Genomic DNA, 18,648 nt, shown 5'->3' on the forward strand with positions numbered 1-18,648 from the left:
GGCTACTGGAAGTGGTTGCTTCAGGTTCCATATTCCTACTGTGGGGGATTTCTGCTAAGGTCACCTACACTGACTCCTGGGAGCTTCCTTATCCCAGGTTTCTGGATCTTCCTAGAGAACTGTCTCCCAAACCCCATCCCGGCTCAGCAGCTGTGTATTTCCATTCATTCTCCTGGCCCTCTGGGCCTTGCTCCTGCTCTCTCCAAGACTTTTATCAGGAAGGGGTGTTGGTTTGTCATGTGCTTTTTAGACATCTAGGCAGATAATCATGTGGGTTTCTTTCCTTTCAAATTGTTTTATTGGATTACAATTTATTGAAGGATTTTCATGTATTTAATCACACCTATATACTTGGGACACAGCCTACTTGATCATGGTGGTTGCTTTCTTTGATGTTTTCTTAGATACACTTTGCAAGTATTTTCTTGAATAATTTTGCATTAATGGCCATTAGGTAAATGTGTCTGAAATTTGCTTTGTTGATTCTTTATGTGTTTTAGGTATTGGGGTGACTGTGGCCTCATAGAGTTTGGCACTATTCCTTCTGTTTATATTTTGTGGGATAGTTTGAGAAGTATTGGCATTATCTCTTCTTTGAAAATCTGGTAGAATTCTGGGCTCTCTCAGCATTGTACTGGTACAGAGACAGGCAGATGGATCAATGTAATAGAATTGAAGACACAGAAATAATTTCACACACTTATGGATCATTGATCTTTGACAAAGAAGCCAAAAATATACAATGGAAAAAAAAGCATCTGCAGTAAATGGTGCTAGTTTAAGTGGTAGTCGGTATGTAGAAAAATGAAAACAGATCCATATTTGTAATGTTGTACACAGCACATATCCAGCTGGATCAAGGACCTCAACATAAAACAAGATACACTGAATCTATTAGAAGACAAATTGGAAAAGAACCCTGGACTCATTGGCATGGGGCAAAATTTCCTAAACACAATTCTGAGGTCAAAAATTGACAAACGGAACCTCATGAAACTGAAAAGCTTATGTAAAGCAAAGGACATAGCCAACACAACAAATTTACAACCTACAGATTGGGAAAAAAAATCCTGACTAACCCCAAATCTGATAGACAGCTAATATCTAAAATATATAAAGAACGCAAGAAGCTAACCTGTAAAAACTCAAACAACCTAATCAAAAAAAATGCGGTATGGAGCTAAACAGAGTTCACAACAGTGGAACCTGGAATAGTCTAGAAGCACATAAAGAAATATTCAAAGTCCTTAGTCATCAGGGAAATGCAAATCAAAATGATCCTGAGATTCTGCCTTACGCCAATCAGAATGGCTAAGATCATAAACACGGGTGACAGCATGTGTTGGGGAGAATGTGGAGAAAGTGAAACTCTCCTCCATTGCTGTTGGGATTGCAAACTGGTAGACCAGTCTGGAAATCAATCTGGATGTAGACCCATCTATACCACTCTTGGGAATATACCTAAAGATTCCCCATCATGCCACAGGGACACCTGTTCCACTATATTCATAGCAGCCTTGTTTGTGATAATCAGAAGCTGGAAACAACCTAAATGTCTCACAATGGAAAAATACACACAGAAAATATGGTTCATTCACGTCAATCATGGGATGAGCCCCCAAATGAAAGACTCCGAGAGGAGCCTCTTGCTCAGGCTTCAGGTCAATAGTGGACACCCAAGAACTCACGATAGACCAAGCTTGATGTAAACCACATGAGGCTTTATTCGGGGAAAGCCATAGCTCTGGTTATGACTCTTATCCCAAGCAGGGGTAGAGGAGTCGACCTCGAGGGGAAAGAGGTCCCAGTTTTTATAGGCCCTCTGGGGGGAAAGGAGAAGGGGGAGAGTAGGGGATTTCCAGATCTAAACAATGTCTATTCTCAAGAAATGGGTATGGGAGGGGTACAAGGAAAGAGTCTGGTGCAGGTGTAGCAACTCAGGATTGGCCGGGCTGTGGTTGTTGGGGAGATTTTCTGACTCTTTCTCAGCAACCAATATTACAAACACCTGGCAATGGGCTTCATCAGTGGGCACACACATGGGTTCAAGGAATGGTCAAAACATTGGCAGACACACAGGTTCAAGGAGTGGCCAGAGCATTGTGCACCTCTATTTTTCTAAATCAGTGAAGCTAGTTCTGCTAACAGTGACATCTATCTTGCCAATTTCAGGGCTTCTGTGCCCTTTTACATTCTGTGAGGATCTTTCAAAAGTAACTCATACCCAAAAGGACATGCATAGTACATACTCACTAATAAGTAGATATTATCCATAAAAGCACATAATACATAGGTTATGATCCAAAGAACTCAAGAAGGTTAAGAATAAGAAAATGCATCAACCCAGATTGGAAGGGAGAAGAAATCAATCTCAGGGGTGGGGGGCAGAGAGAGAGAGAGAGAGAGAGAGAGAGAGAGAGAGAGAGAGAGAGAGAGAGAGAGAGAGAGAGAGAGAGAGAAACTTGTGTGGGAGAGGAGACAGGGAAGGGAATGTGGAAACATGATCATAATTGAGGTGGGGCTTAGGAAACAGTATTGAAGCCTCGAGGGCCATCAGAAAGAATGGAAACAGGCAAATTCAGGAGGTAGGGAGCGGGAGAACCCTCCAGAATGTACCAGAGGCCTGGAAGGTGAAAGACACTCAGGACTCAGATGGAGGGACCTTAGATGAAATTCTCAACAGTGGAGAGAAGGAACTTGTAGATTCCACCTCCAGTAGAATGACAGGGCATCAAGTGGAGGAATGGGGTTGCCATCCCACCGTCAAAAACTGTGTTTCAGAATTCTCCCTGTCTAAAGGAAATGAAGGAACAAAAATGGAGAACAGACTGAGGAAAAGGAGGTCCAGTGACCAGCCCAAATTGGTATCCAGCTGAAGGGGACATACCAAAGCCTGACACTATTACTGATGTTATGGTGTTCTTACACACAGAAGCCAGCATGGCTGCCCTCTGAGAGGCCCAATAAGCAATTGAAAGAGTCAGATGCAGTTACAGTGAACTAAAGGACAGAAGCTGGGGCCCCTATGGTTGAATTAGGGAAAGGCTGGAAGAAGCTGAGGAAGAGGGTGACCCCATAGGAACACCGGCAGTCTCAAACAAACTGGGCCCCCAAGATCTCTCAGGCAATGAGCCACAAATTATGCAGCATACATTAACTGATATGAGCTTCCCATATACAGCAGAGGACTGCCTGGTCTGGCCTCAGTGAAGACGATGTATCTAAACCCCGAGACACTTGAGTCCCCATGGAGTGGGGTGGGGAGGGATGTTGCAATATCTTCATGGAGATGTGTAAGGAGGAATGGGATGAGGAACTGACAGAGGGCAGACTGAGAAGGGGATGACAACTAGATTGTAAAAATGAGTAAGTACTAATACTAATACTTATAATAAATAAAAGACAATGACACCAATATATTTGCAGGCAAATAGATGAAACTAGAAAATATCATCCTGAGTGATGTAACACAGATTCAGAAAATCATGCATAGTAAGTAGTCACTAACAAGTGGACATTAAGTACAAAATATAAAATAACCTATTATTCAATCAACAGAGAGACACTGCAGAACATGGAGAGCCCAAGAGAGGATGATTGAATCTCATTCAGAAGAAGCAATCCAATAGACATCAGAGGTAGATGGAAGGAAACAAATGGTTGGGAGAGGGGTTGGAGGAGCAGCAGATGCAGCTAGGTGCAGACACACAAAGCCCAACATTAGGCACGGCTTGGGGAGTCTTGTGGAAGGGTTGGGGTAAGGATTGAGGGAACCAGAAGGGTCAAGGCCACCAACAGACGATCTGCATTGTCAAATAACTGGGGCATATGGAGGCTAACAAACACTGAATCACCAACCAAAGAGCTTGCAAAGGTTGGCAATTGGCCCCCTACACATTTGTAGAGGGTGTGCAGCTTAGAATTCATGTGGGTCCCTGAAAGTTTGAGCAGGAGTTGTCTCTGACACTGTTGCCAGCTTTTGGATTCCCTTCCCTCACCTGGACTGCCTGGGTGAGCTTCAGTGGCACAGGATGCACTGCTTCCAGTTGATTGTCGAGGCTGGTTGGTACCCAAGGGGGGGGTGTCTCCCCTCTCTGATGAGAAGAAAAGGGAGTAATGGTTTTTTTTTTTTTTTTTTGTGAGGTTGGGACTGGAAAAAGGGACTACACTCAGGATGTAAAGGGAATAAAAATTTAATGGGAAAAAAGGAATTCGAATAGCATTGAAAAGAGCCCATGAATTAAAAATGAATTTACATGAAGTTAAAAGGCCCTGTGCAGAAATAGATGCTTGCTTCTCAGGCCTGGAGGATCAGAGATCATGCCACTAGTGAAATTCTCTGTGGGGTCTTAACATCTAGAATATATAAACAATGGTGATTACTAAATTTCAAAATTCAATAAATAAATTGACTGAAGAATAGTTTTTAAAAGGTCATCACAGAGGATGATAATTATTCTACTGATACTTCAACATTGTCAGCTTTTCAGGTTAATTAAGGTTCAGAATATATAAAGAATACAAGAAATTAGATGGAAACACCCAAAATAACTCAACCAAATTATAAGGTTCAGAGCATAATGGAGAATTCTCAACAGGAACTACTTCAATATTCTTTGCCTTCAGGTAGTTAAGATGATAGCAACACTGATATACCATTTTACTTAATGACAATGGCTCAGATCAAAACAAATGAGAAATTCTAGCAACAACGAGGGAAGGGACATATCACAAGCTGCTATTGGGTGTATAAACTAAAGCAACATGGTGGAAATTGATACAGAGTTTGCTGAGCATAGAACTACCTCCATTTTGCTACTCATTGCAGGTATGAAGCTTGTATGGGTTCACATTACAATTGCTGAGCTTCACCCATGGAGTCCTCTTACAGAGAACCTCACCAAAGAACTTCTAGTGAGATTCCTGAGGATTTTGCTGCTTCCTTGAACTCAGACCTTGTTGGCAGCCTCACAGATTCATCTGCATTCAACTGCCCTCACTGACTATTGTGTGGTGTCTGCCCAGTGGACTGGTCTGCAGGAACTGATTCCTGTTTGGTGTTTGCTAGGGAACTGGACTGAGACTAACTAAGTTTGTAATTGCCCAGTAGAACTATTTCTATATAGGTCTGCTTCCCCCATATCCTAACAACCTTTCTTTCCCACTTCATCTGGTGGCTTGTGGGCTAGAGGGAATTTAACCCTTGTTAAAGTAGGCTGAACAAAACAAATGCCTACACAGAGGAGCACTGATACTCAGGGATAAGGAACAAAACGTGGCCAGAGGTCTATTTTTGCCTGTCTCAGCAGCAGGATTTGGGAAAAAGGAAGCAGGAAAAGGACACAGGAGGTGACCTTGTCCTGGAGGCTGGGGAGGGGCAGTGGCAGCCTCTCTACTGCCAGCAGCCCTTTGTGATGAGGAGGCCACACCTGTGTGATGTTCCCTGAGCCCTCTTGACACATCTCACACTGCACTCAAGGACTCAGTAGCCTGAGAGCTGCATTGCGATTCAGAAGATGGAGAATTTTCTCTCTCTGATGAATAGCATTATTGATCCATGGATGAGCAACAGCTCCATGGACATAGCAATGGACATGACCATTGGCTTTATGTGTGGAGTTGGGCTCTTTTTCCTACTTATCCCCTTCCTGAAGGAGTACCCAGTGTCACCAGCATCTGAGAATGAATGGGACAAACCACAGGTAAGGAGAGCCTTGGTTTACACACAATGGGGCAGCAGTCTGTTGTTCATGGCTGTTGCTTTCACATTTTCTAGGAACACTGGTTTAGTGACAATTTTTGTATTTAAAAAAAAACAGTAACATAAGAATATAATGTTTTGTTTTAGTCTCAGGTATGAGATATGTGGCTGCTTCAAAATGTTCACAGCAGCTGAGTATGAATTGCCTCATGTTCAAGACAGGGAATGATTTTGTTAGCAGATGATAGTTTGTTCTGGTAACTTTGGGAATTCTTGGGATATTTCAGAGAATACATAAATGCTAGTTCCCTGGACGACATGGTGGGTTGTCCTTTGATCTTGGTTTTTATCGCTTGCTTGTGTTTGAGCTTTGATCAGAAGTTATGTGCATAGAAGACAGAAGAAAACGAAATAAGATATATTAACAGTGAAGATGAAATATCCCCAAGGCACTCAACACCCCCAATCAGCAGACAGTACACTTATAATAACGACTCTCCATTTCCCCTGTATGCTTTTCTCCCCACTCATAACAACAGTTAGGGGATAGAATGGGTGGAAGAAAAGGGTAGAGAAGGTTGGAAGAAAGACGAACATACCAAGTAGCCTATGTCTAGCTACAGACAGTAAGTGGTAATCTCTAGAAAGAGTCTGGAGGGGTTGACAGGCAGGGCAGAGGGGAGAGTGGTCCTGAGGTGTCTGCACGAAGCTCACAGACCATCAGTCCATGATGGCAGAGAGGCCAGTAAGGATCAGTGAGGCTCCATGGACGTACATTTCTGAGTTGGTGGGGACACAGGAGAAGCTCAGAGGAGATCATCTGTCCTCTGTTCAGGTGCTTGCTTTTGTCTGTGCTGAGCTGATATGAAAAAGGTGATGAGAACATGAGCCTCAGATCAGGGTTTGAGTCTCCTCTGCTCTGAGGAAACAGGTATCACCTGACAGCCCAGAGGCAGCTGCAGAGCTCAGCCTTGGGTAGGATCCCATCTGAGAAACATTGACTAAGGACATCTGTGGTAACTGTGGAAAGACAATGCATTCTCCTGTTTTTTCCAACAAGGTGACAAGGGAAATATGTTTATACACAGTATGAGTGAGTGGAGGATGGATGAGAGAACACCTCCTAGAAAATGCAGATTTCATATATTTGAGGACCATAGAGAGCAGGAAGCTTGTCTACCAGAAAAAGGAAGAAAGGTCACCAACTCATTTGTGTTGTTTCTAACTGGCAGGATGTGAAGAGGTGGCAGAGGAAGACCAGTAAGAAAACAGCTACTGGAAAAGGTAGGCTTCTGCTTTCCTGTGGAGAGAAATTTCCTCTGGCCTAGCCTTTAATGAAGAGAACATGGTATATAAGAAAAAAGTGGTGGCATGTGGAAATGAAATTAGAATTATGGAATCTCCAGGTATTGCGATGGAAAGTAGCTGTGGTTGGCCTGGGAAGGGTGCTAAACATGGGAGTGTTGTTCAAGGCACTGGAGTGATGCTGTGACCCTGGATGTGGGGAAGGGGGGAGGACCCAGGTTCACCTGACAGCAGGTAGCTTCAATCTCTCAAGTGCATTTCTCTTCCAGATCCTGGGCCATTACCATGTTGTAATTGGTATTATAAAGGTTGAGGTAGGGGAAAGAAAAGTGTACATGGAGAGATGAGGCCCCTCCATTCCACTTGCTCACATTCAGTGTTTGGTCCTTGCACTAAGGTGCTTGAGCATCACAGTCCTAGCATGTGAAGTCACAAGTGGATACCTTACCCCTGTGTGTTCTCATTCCTCATCCTGATCCTACTTAACTATCTCCAGGTTGTACAGATGCAGGAAAAAATGCAGAAGAGACCAAGACACCATCACAACCTATGGAAATGTAAGAAATCTTTGTCTAATCGAATTTTTATACCAGGATGTGGGCTCAGGGTCTGGGTATCTTCATTCTGGATATGCTATGCAGGGTGGGATTTGAAGGCATCTTTGTAGGATGTGAGACTAAGGGGCATAGGATATGTAGGTGATGGAGGTGTCAAATTTACACAGACAGATGGGCCTCTTGATCCTCTGATTGGGGCTGATGCTTTTGCCTCCTGTCTTTTGCAGCCCCAACAAGCAACATTACAACAATCTTATTTGATTTTTATGGGGTACATCCTCTATAAACTCTGAATCAGTTGTGGATACTGCCCATGAGCTCAGAAGCTTTTCCTTGGGAAAACATGAATCTGTGATGTTTATTGATACCTGTGGCCTGATGAAGGTTCATCCAAGGCTAAAGGACTTCCACAGCATTCCCAGTATCGGCCATTACCTCACCACCATGTGACACCAAACTTGGTAGATGAGAAACAAGTCCAAGAAAAAAAAATCCTCCCAAGATCTACCCCAAAACAAACACCTCCTTGTTTCAAAAGTAGGACCTATGTGGTGCCATATCCCACCACTGAGAGAAGGATACAGGCATCCCTACCAGCTGGAAGCCTGCCTGGGAAACATGGACCATATTAAAAGAAACCAAAGGTTATGATGAGCAAAAGCATAAAAAAGCTATTAGCAAGCCCACTGACAACTTGCCCAGGGGCACCCTGCATTGTAAAGCTATCAGTCCAGCCACCATCCATCCTGAGCATTGCAGGAGGCTCCAGCTCCATAAGGACCCAGAGAATAATGAAAAGACAACTAGAGTCAGAGAACAACAAGGAACCCCATTCAGATTCCTCCCCTACAGGAAACCGACCCAGGTACAGGAACATTTGCCAGCAAACACTGTTCATTATTGCAAGAACAGGCCTCAACTCTCCCAGCCTGCGCAGCCCTCCATCTTCAACACCAAACCCTACAAATGTAGTAAATGGAAGGGGTTTGTGCCCACAGGGCTGCCCTTAAAGAAGGACATAGCAAAGTCTGATGTGCATAACACCATCAAGAAGGACCTTGGTGTTGGGGCACAAAAGGTGCCTGGCACTGCAAGCAGCAGCCCTGGGAAGGAGGTGAGACCCAGGAAACCTGCACTGAGGACAGACAAGGTGTCTTCCATGAAACCTACTGAGCACTATTCCCTGCCTGAGGCAAAGAGAGCATCAAATTTCACAGAGCTTCCAGTGGTAGCTCCATAAAGCTCAAGGATATAGCCAAGTCTAGGATAGCAGAAAAAGAAGAGGCTACTTCTAAAAACTCTTGCAAGAATACCTTAAGCAATGATTTACCAGAAAGAAACCTCAGCAAAAAATACAGTTGTCAAGGGGATTCTTTAATGATTGATCAACCAACACCAGCTGCTGAGCAGACAAAAGTCTTAACCATTAAAATGGTCATCTACAGAATGATAGCTGCACTGAAATCCCTTGTGGATGTTCTGTTCCAGATCTTGGAGGACACTGAAGGGGACCCATCAGAGGTACAAGGGAGTGAAGTGGAATCACTGACACCCCAGCTAACATCCCACTCTTCTGAGAGTCTGTTTGACACAAACTATAGCAGACCAGCAAGCAGGAGGAGCTGTGGCCATTCCAGCCCTGAGACGCATAACTATTCTTTCACATATAGAGGAATGGGAGACAAACTGCAGTTAGGGATTAAAGCCCAAAGAGCCTGTGACCCATATATGAACCAAGAGAAGAGCAGGATGTGCTTTGACCAGCTCCACATGCCCAAGGGGAAAGAACTTCCATGTGAGTACAGGAGAATTGGAGCCAAGCAGGAGCTAGGTCTTGCTGCCCAGCAAGCTTCTGACTCTAGGTTTTGGGATAGAAAGGAGCTGTGGTTGGCCTGGGATGGGTGCTAACCATGAGAGTGTTTTTCAAGGCACTGCAGTGATGCTGTGACCCTGGATGGGGGGACCCAAGTTCACCTGACAGCAGGTAGCTTTAATCTCTCAACTGCAGTTCTCTTTCATATCCTGTACAAATCAATCTTAGTCGACTTTTCTGGGGTACATTGTCTATTATCTCTCAACTAGTTGTGGCTACTAACCATGAGCTCAGAAGCCCTTCCTTGGGAAAACATAAATCTGTGACATTTATTGATGCCAGTGGCCTGATGAAGGTTCATCCCAGGCTAAAAGACTTCCACAGCATTCCCAGTATCAGCCATTACCTCACCAACTTGTGACACCAAACTTGGTAGATGAAAAACAAGTCCAAGAAAACAAAATCCTCCCAAGATCTACCCCAAAACAAACACCTCCTTGTTTCCTGTGGCCCTGATGAAGCTCCATCCCAGGCTAAAGGACTTCCACAGCATTCCCAGTATCAGCCATTACCTCACCAACTTGTGACACCAAACCTGGTAGGTGAGAAACAAGTCCAAGAAAAAAAAAATCCTCCCAAAATCTACCCCAAAACAAACACCTCCTTGTTTGAAAAGTAGGGCCAATGTAGTGTCATGTGTTACCAGTGAGAAAAGGATATAGGCATGCCTACCAGTGGAAGCCTACCTGGGAAACATGGACTGTATTCAAAAGACGCCAAAGTTTATGATGAGCAAAAAGATCAAAAAGCTATTAGCAAGCCCACTGAGAACTTGCCCTGGGTATCATGTATTCTAAAGGTATCGGGCCAGCCACCATCCATCCTGAGCATGGCTAGAGCATTCAGCACCACAAGGAGCCAGAGAATAACCAAAATGCAACAAATGGTGAAGAACAACAAGGAAACACATTCAGATTCCTCCACTTCATGAAACCAAACCAGGTTCAGGAACATTTCCCATCATACACTGTTCATTATTGCAAGAACAGGCCTCAACACTCCCAGCCTGCCCAGCCCTCCATCTTCAATGCCAAACCTTACAAATGCAGCAAATGGAAGGGGTCTGCGCCTACAGGGCTTCCCTTAAAGTAGGACATAGCAAAATCTGATGTGCATAACACCATCAAGAAGAACCTTGGTGTTGGGGCACAAAAGGTGCCTGGCACTGCAAGCAGCAGCCCTGGGAAGGAGCTGAGACCCAGAAAACATGCACTGAGAACAGAAAAGTGGCCCTACATGAAACCGGCCGAGCTCTATTCCCTGTTTGAGGCAAAGACCAAAATTAAGCCAGCATCAAACATCACAGAGCTTCCACTGAAACACGGGAAACCCAATCTGCAGATGCTTGTGGCAAGGGATCTGACCCCACCTGGAGTTCCAGCCTCAAACCTCCCCCAGGTTGTGAATCCTGCCTCACCCATCTGTGATTCCAAGGCTGCCAGGGTCCTGGAAAAGTTGCATCACCAGGAACCAGGAGGGACAAGGATGAAAACTGCATCACTTGCGAGGCCAGACAGAGATGAGTTTATACACTCAACTGCAGAGGCTCAGGAGACCCAAAGAGCCCCTCCACCTGCTGCCAGCCATGGGGCCAAAAAGTCCCATCCAGATCCATTGCCGAGATACCTGATGTTCAGAGACCTACTTCCTACTTCCTGGCAGCAAATCCCCAACAGATCAGGACCATCGGAGGCATTGGAAAAGGCAGTCTGAAGCCAAGTACCAATCCCAAAATGGCCAAGCATGCAACACAGAAGAGCTTTCAGGAGGTGGACTTAAGACATCACCCCAGGGTTATGACAATAGAAGGCCCTGGAGAAAGGGTCCGACCTTCAGCAGGCAAACAAAATACAGTGGAGGTGAAAGAAGAGCCACCTCGTGCATGGAGAGTGAGCCTGGGATTCAGTGAGTCACAATGGCAAAAACATCAATATCAGTCCCAGGGTTTTTGGGTCTTTATGGGCCAACAAACTCCCAGCCCATCTACAAATACCTACCTCACAACACATGCAGGACTCAAGTCAGAATATTTTGAGTTCAAACCAGAAGCCAAGAATCTAGCCAGTGAGTAACCATCCAGTTGGCCCAGTAGAGTCCACCATGCCAGGGTCAGCCTGCCCTGACAGAACTCTCTGCCCAGCTTCCAGGCTAGTTGCCAAAACACCAAGATTCCCAGGGCTTATCTGGTGTCTAAACGAAGAGTCAGGAAAGGGTGGAAACTAATGACATCAGTGTTTCAAAGGATCAGAACAAAGTGCTGGATCTCAATGAGTTTCACCTTCATGAAGAGAGGCAGAGCACTCTAAGATCTACAGGCATAAGTCAGGGAGAAAGGAATGTGAGAGTAAGACATTCCATCCAGAGCACCACCGAGCTCAAGGATACAGCCAAGACTTGGATACCAGAAAAAGGAGAGGCTATGTCTAAGACCTCTCAGAAGAAAATCCTAAGTAATGCTTTTCAGTGTCGAAACCTTAACACAAAATGCAAGGGACAGCAGGATATTCTAAAGAATTCTAGCTCCCCACCAGCTACTGAGCAGACACAGAAGGTTGTAACAACAAAAGAGTCCATCTACCGTATGCTAGGTGAAATTACATGCCTAGCGAATATTCTGTTCCAGATCTTAGAGAACACTGAAGGGAAGCAATCAAAGGTAAAAGAGTGGTGTAAGTGGAATCACTGAGATCCAAGCTGGGTGCCTCATCCCAGACCTCTGAGGGTCTGTATAACACACACCATAAGAGAGCAGCAAGCAGGATGAGCTGTGGCCATGCCAGCCCAGAGGAGCATCACTGTCCATTTACATATATGAGAAGTAGAGACAAAGTGCACTCAGGAGTTAATGTCCAGAGAGCCTGTGAACAACATCCAAAGCTAGTGAAGAAAGAAATGGGCTTTAAGCTCTTACCTACTCCCAAAGGGAATGAACGTCTATGTAGGTACAGGGTAACTGGAGACAAGCACAAGCCAGGCCTTGCAGTCCAGACAGCCTGTACACCTGGCAAAATTAGGATCAAGTTTGGATTAGGGCACTCTCCACATAGAAGTCCTGAGGGGCACCACCATTCGTTCAGATACACACAAAATGGAGAGAAAGAGGAGCCTGGTTTTTCCCATAAAGCCTTTGACCCACATCAAAGTACAAGGAAAGGAATAGGTGGTGGCTTCCCTATAAGTTCCAAAGAGAACCATCCAGTCAAGATCAAGGAGAACTGGAATCCAGTGGCACTCAGGTGTTGCTGGCCAGAGAGCCTCTGACACCCAGTAGACCAGAATAGGTCAAGGAGCAGGTGGCTCAGGCCACCCATGCCTCCACACACCAGGAGGTTCTAAAAGATGTCCCATCTGCCCAGTCATCATTTCCCCCGAGCCTCCTGGTAATAAACTTGGGTTTTTTCGACAAATAATCTTTTCTTTCTCGAGCTCATCCTTCTCTGCTCATGGCTCCTGCCCAGAAAGGAAGTGATTCCTGGTTCACATTCCTGCTTTTGAGCAGAGCTGTTTCTGTCCTACAGTGATGGAGGAGGGAAAGGTTCCTCCATGCATGTTGGTAGTAACAGCTTGTGTACTCCTTGGGCTCCAGCTCAGGAGTACAGGGGCTTCCTCTGGCACATGGCTGGGCTTAGTCTCTGGTCCTTTGAAGCCTGTTTTCCCAAGTCCACTCACTTCAGTAACTAGTATTAGCCAGTGGGGTTAGAAACTTTTAGTATGTTTGAGGACTGTTTATATTTGTGATTTATTATATATGCTGAGCCTTGAGCACTCTCCCAATTTACTAGCAGTCTTTCTCTGCAGTTTAGAGGAGCATATATTTTGGCTGTAAGCCCTTCATTGGTTGTATATCTTTGCAGGAAATTATCCTATTCAAAGAACTTTCCCCTGGATATTGAGTTACAGGTGGCTGTGTACAACCATGTGAGTGCAGGTAATTGAACCTTAGTCCTGTCTAAGGCAGCCTGTGCTTTTAACTACTGAGCCACCTTTCCAGTCCCATATGTCCTAATATTGTAAAAAATGACTTTAACTAGTTCATTCCTCAAAAGAATTTCATTTTCCCCTTTATTTTTGCATATCTGTCAATTTCTAAGAAGAAAAAAACTTGAATTTTATCACAATTATTTTGAATCATTTAATAGTATATTGAATTCTTGTTTTCATTACATTACAGTGTGTATCACTTACGATAACCAGTATCACTAAAAAACTGATTTTTTTTCAAAGATTTCTTTTTTTATATATAAGTATACTGTAGTTGTCTTCAGACACTCCAGAAGAGGGCATCAGATCTGTCCTGGAGTTGTTCTGAGTCACCATGAGGTTGCAGAGATTTTAACTCAGGACCTTTGGAAGAGAAGTCAGTGTTCTTAACCACTTAGCCATCTCTCCAGCACCAAAATTGATTCTTTTTGAAAATGAACATGATGCTACTATTTTAAGTTTAGAAATTTTTTTTTTGGTTGTCCTGGAACTCACTTTGTTGAGCCTGGCCTCGGACTCAGAAATCCAACAGCCTCTGCTTCCTGATTTCTGGGATTAAAGGTGTGAGCCACAACACCTGGCTCATGCTAGCTCTAAGTTTAGAACTATTAAATGTATCTTTCCATAATATTGTAAAACTTTCTAGGGTTTCCAACTTGCATTATATATTTTTCTAAATGCAAGTTATATTTTAGAATTATGGCCACTAGACCACTATAATTTATGTGGATTTGTTTTGTGTTCCTTAAGGTAAAAATATACAAGTAAATGTGTAGTGAGGGAGAATTCTGGGAAAAGGAGTAGGAAATGAAAGAATATAAATAAAATATTGTATGAAAAACTTACCAACAAATCAAAACAATGCTTTGGAAAGTAAAAATATATGTACTATTACACCCGTTCAAATGACATTAACTAAGAGTTCTCTTTGCTATATAGAAAGACAACTGACTTCTGCGTATTGAACAGCTAACCAGCTAATTTGCTCACTTCTCAGAGCTTTCCTCTCTGCAATTTTCCTATAAGATCTGCTGTTGGGATGGACATGTGCTATCCACTTTCAGCCCACTTCTCACTGAATCTCCATTCTCTAGTGTGATATGGACTTTGGGACAAAACTGGGTCAAAAGCATTGCAGTGAAACCCTTGTACATAGAAATAGAGAAGAACTTCTATGTACTCTGTCATCTATGTGTAGTGTATATTTGTATGATAGGTGTATTTGTGTATGTGTGGTGTGTATGTGCATGTATACCTTTCCTTTATTTCCTTCTAACAGATTGGTGTACAAATACATGAGGTGAATCTGCAGACCATGAAGGAAGTCCTTACAGCTACCCATTCATGTTGTATGCAACTCCTCCCTAGTTGCACATGGCCTTGCAGAGGGTCTGAAGTGTATATCCCAGAGAAGACTAGGGGAGGGGATCTCCAACTTATATAGATGTATGTAGAAGACATCAAACTCACTGGGTACTAACTTTTCTAGTGCAGTTTTGCAGGAGGAAACACCCACCCCTCTGTGGGTAACCACCAACCTAAGCTCTTTAAGTGAACCCTATACACTCATTGGTTCCCAGAGTGGATGCTGTCTGCATGTATCACTGGGAGCTGAGGAAGGAGGGTAGATATTAAGTCTCCCCATGGGAAGAAATGCTATTGACACCCAATCTCGTAACTTTTACTTCTTTTAATATGTCAGGGCAGGAGGTGTCCAAGAGGACCTTACTCTACGATGATATGTGGGTCATTACAAGAGGAGGAATGTCCAGCAGGACCCTATACCTATCCCTGTACTTCAGGTGACACTGTCATCAGGGGTTTGTCTAGCAGGTTCTGGTACCTGGCATTGTACATGCCAACGTAGAAAAGATGCTGTCAAGGCAGGAATTTTATCTAGAAATCTATTGAGTGTCCTACATGTCTTAAGCTAGCAATTATCTATAGCGTTATTTTATAATTTGTAGTTAATGTCCACTTGTTAGTGACTACTTACTATGTGTGTCTTTCTGAATCTGTGTTACATCACTCAGGTTGATATTTTCTAGTTTCATCTATTTGCCTGTAAATGTAATGGTGTCTTTGTTTTTTATTTATTATAAGTATTAGTATTAGTACTTAATCATTTTTACAATCTACTTGTTATCTCCTTCTCAGTCTGCCCTCTAACAGTTCCTCACCCCATTCCTCCTTCCACATCTCCATGAAGATATTGCAACATCCTAGCCCACCCCACTCCATAGGGACTCAAGTGTCTCGGGGTTAGATACATCTTCTTCACTGAGGCCTGTCCAGGCAGTCCTCTGCTGTATATGTGTTGGTAAGCTCATATAAGTTAGTGTATGCTGCCTAATTTGTGGCTTGTTGTCTGAGAGATCTTGGGGGACCCAGTTTGTTTGAGACTGCTAGTCTTCCTATGGGGTCCTATGGACTCACCCTCTTCCTCAGCTTCTTCCAGCCTTTCCCTAATTCAACCACAGGGGCCCCAGCCTATGTCCTTTGGTTCACTGTAACTTCACCTGACTCTTTCAATTGCTTGTTGGGCCTCTCAGAGGGCAGCCATGCTGGCTTCTGTGTGTAAGCATACCATAACATCAGTAATAGTGTCAGGAGGGTTCCCCCACCTCCTACCTCCTGAGTTTGCCTGTTTCCATTCTTTCTGCTGGCCCTCTAGGCTTCACTACTCTTTCCTGACACCCACCTCAATTATGGTCATGTTTCCATTTTCCCTTCCCTGTCTCCTCTCCCACACAAGTCCCTCTCACTCTCTGCCCCTCAGCCCTGAGATTGCTTTCTTCTTCCTTCCAAACAGGATTGATACATCTTCTGATTGTTAACCTTTTTGAGTTCTGTGGATTGTAACATATGTATTTTGTGCTTTTATGGCTAATATCAAATTATTAGTGAGTATATACCATGCATGTCCTTTTGGGTTTGAGTTCCTTTATTCAGAATGACATTTTCTAGTTCCATCCTTTTGCATGCAAAACTCATGCTGTCCTCATTCTTAATAGCTGAATAATAGTCCATTTTGTAAATGAGCCGTATTTTCTGTATGTATTTTTCCATTGTGGGCCATCTGGGTTGTTTCCAGATTCTGAGTATCACAAACAAGGCTGCAATGAACATAGTGGAAGAGGTGTCCCAGTGGCATGGTGGGGAATCTTTAGGTATATTCCTAAGAGTGGTATAGCTGGATCTTCAGGAAGATCTATTTCCAATTCTCTGAGGAACATCCAGAATGATTTCCAGAGTGGTTCTACCAGTTTGCAATCTCAAAAGCAATGGTGGAGAGTTTCTCTTTCTCCACATTCTCCCCAGCACGTCCTGTCAACCGAGTTTATGATCTTAGCCATTCTGATTGGTGTCAGGCAGAATCTCAGGATCATTTTGATTTGCATTTCCCAGAGTACTAAAGACTTTGAACATTTCCTTATGTGCTTCTCGGCTATTCCAGGTTCCTCTGTGGTGAATTCTGTTTAGTTGATTATGTTGTTTGCATTTTTAGAGGTTAGCTTCTTGAGTTCTTTATTTATTTTAGATATTAGCCGTCTATCAGATTTGGGGTTAGTGAGGATTTTTTTCACAATCTGTAGGTTGTAAATTTGTCGTATTGGCTGTGTCCTTTGCTTTACATAAGCTATTCAGTTTCATGAGGTTCCGTTTATCAATTTTTTACCTCAGAGTTGTGTTTAGGAAATTTTGCCCCATGCCAATGAATCCAGGGCTCTTTTCCACTTTCTCTTCTATTAGAGTCAGTGTATCTTGTTTTATGTTGAGGTCCTTGATCCAGTTGGATTTGAGCTTTTTGCAAGATGACAAATATGGATCTGTTATCATTTTTTTCTACATACCAACTGCCACTTAAACTAACACCATTTACTGAAGATGCTTTCTTTTTTCTCATTGTATATTTTTGGCTTCTTTGTCAAACATCAAGTATCCATAAGTGTGTGAATTTATTTCTGTGTCTTCAATTCTATTACATTGATCCACCTGCCTGTCTCTGTTGCCATTATTCTCACTATTGCTCTGTGGTATAGCTTGAGAACAGGGATGGTGATTCCCCGAGACGTTCTTTTATTGTTAAGAATTGTTTATATTGTCCTTGTTTTTTGTTTTGTTTTGTTTTGTTTTTTGTTTTTTTTGTTTTTTGTATTTCCATATCAAATTGAGAATTGCTCTTTCCATGTCTGTGAAGAACTGTGTTGGAATATTGATGGCTATTGTATTGAATCTGTAGATTGCTTTTGGTATAATGGCCATTATGACTGTTAATCTTACCAATCAATGAGCATGGAATATCAATCCCTTTTCTGAGGTTTCTTTGATTTCTTTTTTGAGAGACTTGAAGTTCTTGTCATATAGAAATGTCCCCTGTTTGATTAGAGTTACTCCAAGATATTTTATAGTATTTGTGACTATTATAAAGTATGTTGTTTCCCTAATTTATTTCTCAGTTATTTTATCATTGGTATAAATGCAAGTTACTGATTCAAGTTAATTTTATATGCAGCCATTTTGCTGAAGAGGTTTCTCAGCTGTAGAAGTTTATTGGTAGAATTTTTTGGGTTGCTTATGTATTCCATGTTATCATCTGCAAATAATGATACCTAGACATTTTCCTTGCTTTTTTTTATCCCCTTGATATCCTTTTGTTGTCTTATTACTCTAGCTACACCTTCAAGAACTATATTGAATAGATACAGGAGAGTGGTCATCCATGTCTCATTCCTGATTTTAGTGGAGTTTCTTCCAGTATCTCCATTAATTTGATATTGGCTGTTGGTTTGCTGTATATTGCTTTTATTATATTTAGGTATGAACCATGAATTTCTGATCTTTCTAGTACTTTTAATATGAATAGGCATTGTTTTTTGTCAAATGCTTTTTCTGCATTGAATTAGATGATCATGTGATTTTTTTCCTTTTGTGTTCGTTTATATAATGGATTACGTTAATAGATTTTTGTATATTGAACCAACCTTGCATTTCTAGAATGAAGCCTGTTTGTTTGTGGTGAATGTTGGTTCCCATGTGTTCTTGAACTCAGTTTTCTAGAAATTTTTGAGTATGTTTGAATCAATATTCATAAGCAAAACTGTTCTCATTCTTTGCGGGATCTTTGTGTGGTTTGGGTATCAGAGTAATTGTGGCTTCATAGAATAAATTAAGTAGTATTCCTTCAGTTTCTATTTTATGAATGAGTTGGAGGAGTGTTGGTATGTAGC

At 42.7% G+C, this 18,648-nt stretch overlaps 2 pseudogenes; both read left to right on the top strand.

The window, feature by feature from the left end:
* The first annotated feature begins 7,046 nt into the window (after positions 1-7,046).
* On the top strand, positions 7,047-9,995 carry Gm19484 (annotated as a pseudogene).
* Positions 9,805-13,879, top strand: Gm38453 (annotated as a pseudogene).

The sequence above is a fragment of the Mus musculus genome, chromosome 13 (genome assembly GCF_000001635.26).
Source record: "Mus musculus strain C57BL/6J chromosome 13, GRCm38.p6 C57BL/6J".
NCBI classification, from domain to species: domain Eukaryota; kingdom Metazoa; phylum Chordata; class Mammalia; order Rodentia; family Muridae; genus Mus; species Mus musculus.